We start from the raw sequence: 5,000 nt of genomic DNA, 5'->3' as shown, positions 1-5,000 counted from the left end.
AGAGGTTTAACATTGGGTCTAAATATATATCTTGGATAGCACTTCTATACTCTTCTCCTAGGGCTGCCGTAAGCACAAATGGGATGTTATCCCAATTTTTCACACTTGGCAGAGGTACACGGCAGGGGTGCCCTCTAAGCCCATTGTTATTTGTTACTGCAATCGAACCCTTGTCCATTGCTCTTAAATCGGCCGGTATTGGTAAAGGAATCCATAGATGCGGTCTAGAACACACACATTCTCTATACGGGGATGATTTACTATTGTTTATATCTGATCCAATCTCTACCATTCCAAAGATTATTGATTTGCTAAACAATTTTGGATCATTCTCTGGCTATAAATTGAATTTCGCTAAGAGTGAATGCTTCCCTGTGAATAATTTGGCCCTTGAGATCCCTGATGGATATTTCCCATTTAAGATGTCCAGGAACAGCTTCAAGTACTTAGGTGTACATATTTGTCGCAAGCTACCAGCTCTCTACAAGGACAATTTTCCACCTCTAATCGACAAACTTAAATTAGATTTGGATAGGTGGAAAGATTTACACATAACTATTGCTGGCAGGGTAAACTGCGTCAAAATGAATGTGCTTCCTCGATTTTTGTATCTGTTTCAATGTTTGCCTATCTTTTTACCCAATTCCTTTTTTTTCATAATAAACAAACTAATTTCATCCTTTATATGGAAAGGCAAGACTCCCAGGATTAGAAGAGAGTTCCTGCAAAGGCATAGGTCCGTGGGTGGTTTATCACTCCCTAATCTAAAATACTACTATTGGGCAGCTAACATACACAAAGTGACTCTCTGGATCCAAGTACCTGAATTAATCTGGTGTAAATCTGAAGCTAGTTCCTGTTCTACCTCTCTCTTGGATCTACTTACATCAAAATTACCTTATCGACCATCCCAATTTACTTGTAGACCAATCGTCATTTCTACCCTTAGAATCTGGTCTCAATTTAGAAATACTTTCGGCCTGCAGGGCTTATCCAACCACAGCCCCATTCATAATAACCACCTCTTCCTCCCTCCTAGCACAGATGTAGCGTTTTCTCTATGGAAGCAGTCAAACCTTAGCAGGCTAAAGGATTTATATATTGGTGATGTCTTCGCTAGTTTCAGTGAACTGTGTATAAAATTTGACCTACCAAAATCTCACCTATTTCGATACTTTCAGGTTCGGAATTTCGTTAAATTAAATAGTCTCTTTTTCCCTAATACTCCACCTAATTCGCTAATTGACTCAATTTTAGATATTCCCACAAATCAGAAAGGCCTAATCTCCAAAATCTACATCTTAATATCCCAGTTTAGTAAAACGTCTCTTGATAAAATCAGAGGGAATTGGGAAGAAGAGCTTGGCAGATCTTTAGATGATGGAGATTGGGATTCTGCCTTAACCCGAATTAACAACAGTACATCCTGTTCAAGGCTTAATTTAATACAATTTAAGGTTGTCCACCGTATTTATTTTACTAATTCCAAACTCTCCAAAATATACCCCAATATTTCGGATACTTGTAACAGATGTCACATGTCACCTGCAAACATGACGCACATGTTTTGGTCTTGTCCCCATTTGCTGGACTATTGGACAACTATTTTCAAACACCTTGCTAAGGCATTGGATTTAAACCTGACACCATGTGCAGAAATGGCCATTTTTGGGACGGTATCAGATCCCCAAATAAGGAGAAAATTTAAGGATAGTATCGCCTTTGCATCCTTATTAGCACGTAGGAGAATTTTGCTGGAGTGGAAGTCACCATTTTGCCCCAAAGCCTCCTTATGGCTTAAAGACCTTATGATTTATTTAGATCTGGAGAAAATAAAGTTTAATCTTAGGGGGGCACCTGGGAAGTTTTATTCTGTTTGGGGTGGTGTGGTTGACTACATAGCTAAATTAAAGACGCTATAGGATACATGAAAAGTTCACCTTTCACAAACCAGCTTCCTTTTTTTAATTTTTTATTGACATTTATTCTGGGTGTATATTTATTATCTGCCTATGTTGAGAAGAAAGTGATGTACTAATTATTTTCCATTTGTGACTGTACCTTTAACTTATGTAGGACCTGGGGGGGGGGGGGTTGTGTGTGTATGGGGTGTGTGTTGGGTTGCTGTTCTTGGAAGTGGGTGGGGAAAAAAAAGGAAAATGTGATTACTGTTCTATTGTATAGTGTAATACCTGTCAAATTCAATAAAAACATTTATTAAAAAAAAAGAATGACAAACACATTTCGGGAGAACATCCGCACCGTGAGACAACATAAACACAACAGAACAAATACCCAGAACACCTTGCAGTCCTAACTCTTCCTGGCTGAAATATACACCCCGCTACCACCAAACCCCGCCCACCTCAACCGACGCACGGGGGGGGGGGGGGGGGGGGGGGGGGGGGGCGGCACAGTGTGGCACATATTAAGAGTGTTAAAGTTGTTTTATACGGCCACCGTCAGTGTAACCTGTATGGCTGTGGACCAAGTATGCCTTGCTGTCACTTACGTGTGCAAGCAGAAACCGCACACAACATGTGACTGGGCTGACACGCTGTCTGTACATGTTGTAGAGGGTAATAAAGACAGTACCATCACAGCACGCCGTTCCCCTCGTTCTGGTCCCTGCGGCTTATACAAGGGTGCGGCTTATTTACGGCCTGTTCTTCTCCGACACCGACGAAGAGGATTTCGGTGGTTTTAGTACGCAGGAGGAAGACGATGACACAATGATTAAAGACTGACTTTTCATATACCGGCAGGCTGGTTATTTTGATAACGTACAGGCGAGCACTTTGTATTACTTTGCACCGTTGTATTATTTGTACTCTGCACGAATGCTGTTCGCCATGTCAAAGATGTGAAAGTTTGATTGAATGATTGAAAGATTTAGTTAATAAATGGGACGCTTTGCGTTCCCAAACAGTCATCTCTGTCCCGACAATCCCCTCCGTGGTAGCAGGAACCCCTATATACTACGGTAATTACACATCAAAACCCTGCAGCTTATAGTCGGGTGCGGCTTATATATGGAGCAATCTGTATTTTCCCCTAAATTTAGCTGGTGCGGCTTATAGTCAGGTGCGGCTTATAGTCCGGAAATTACGGTACATATACACACACATATATACATATATACACATACTGTATATACAGTGTATGTATGTATGTATATATATATATTAGGGGTGTGGGAATCGCGATTCACACGTTGTGCGATTCAGAATCGATTCTCATTTTTAAAAAATCGTTTTTTTTTAAATGTATTTATTTATTTTTAAAAAAATATTTGTAATTTTTTATTAATCAATCCAACAAAACAATACACAGCAATACCATAACAATGCAATCCAAAACCAAACCCGACCCAGCAACACTCAGAACTGCAATAAACAGAGCAATTGAGAGGAGACACAAACACGACACAGAAAGTAGTGAAACAAAAATGATTATCATCAACAACAGTATCAATATTAGTTACAATTTCAACATAGCAGTGATTAAAAATCCCTCATTGACATTATCATTAGACATAAAAAATTTAAAAAAATAACAATAGTGTCACAGTGGCTTACACTTGCATCGCATCTCATAAGCTTGACAACACAAGTCCAATATTTTCACAAAGATAAAATAAGTCATATTTTTGGTTCATTTAATAGTCACAACAAATTTACATTATTGCAATCAGTTGATAAAACTTTGTCATTTACAATTATAAAAGCTTTTTACAAAAATCTACTACTCTGCTTGCATGTCAGCAGACTGGGGTAGATCCTGCTGAAATCCTATGTATTGAATGAATAGAGAATCCTTTTGAATCACGAAAAAATCGTTTTTGAATCATGAATCGTGTTGAATTGACAAAAAAATTGATTTTTAAATCGAATCGTGGGACACCCAAAGATTCACAGCCCTAATATATATACATACATACAAATACATATACACATATATACACATAAATATACACACACATATATACATATACACACACATATATATATATACCTGTACATATACATATACAAACACATATATACATATACATATACACACACATATATATATACATATATACACACACATATATATATATATATATATATATTTATACACACGCATATACATACACATTTATATATAGATATATATATATATAAATAATGACATCGGTAGGTTGTGAGTTCAAACCCCGGCCGAGTCATACCAAAGACTATAAAAATGGGACCCATTACCTCCCTGCTTGGCACTCAGCATCAAAGGTTGGAATTGGGGGTTAAATCACCAAAAATGATTCCAGGGCGCGGCCACCGCTGCTGCCCACTGCTCCCCTCACCTCCCAGGGGGTGATCAAGGGTGATGGGTCAAATGCAGAGAATAATTTCGCCATACCTAGTGTGTGTGTGACAATCATTGGTACTTTAACTTTTATTTATATATATATATATATATATATATATATATATATATATATATATTATATATATATATATATATATATATATATATACACGCATATATATACACATATATACATACATACACATATATACATACATACACATATATTTATATACATCCATACAAATACACATATATATATACACACACATATACATATATATACACACACATATATACATATACATATACACACACATATATATATACACACATATATACATATATACACATACTGTATACACAGTGTGTGTATATATATATATATATATACACACACACTGCACACACACATAAAACAATACATATATATATATATATATATATATATATATATATATATACTATATATATATATATATAAATATATATATATATATAATAATAATAATACCTGGGATTTATATAGCGCTTTTCTAAGTACCCAAAGTCGCTTTACATGTTAAAAACCCATCATTCATTCACACCTGGTGTATATATATTAACATACACATACCATTATATAAAACTATAAATAATACTGTAACTCAATT

At 36.1% G+C, this 5,000-nt stretch overlaps 1 protein-coding gene across 2 annotated transcripts in view; it reads right to left on the bottom strand.

Moving 5' to 3' along the window:
- pde5ab (phosphodiesterase 5A, cGMP-specific, b) overlaps positions 1-5,000 on the bottom strand; it is a 184,894-nt gene that overhangs the window by 158,020 nt on the left and 21,874 nt on the right. The gene's annotated exons all lie outside the window — the stretch shown is intronic.

The sequence above is a fragment of the Entelurus aequoreus genome, linkage group LG12 (assembly GCF_033978785.1).
Source record: "Entelurus aequoreus isolate RoL-2023_Sb linkage group LG12, RoL_Eaeq_v1.1, whole genome shotgun sequence".
Classification (NCBI taxonomy): Eukaryota; Metazoa; Chordata; class Actinopteri; order Syngnathiformes; family Syngnathidae; genus Entelurus; species Entelurus aequoreus.
The sequence above is the reverse complement of the archived record's forward strand: the minus strand, read 5'-3'. Positions and strand labels throughout refer to the sequence as shown.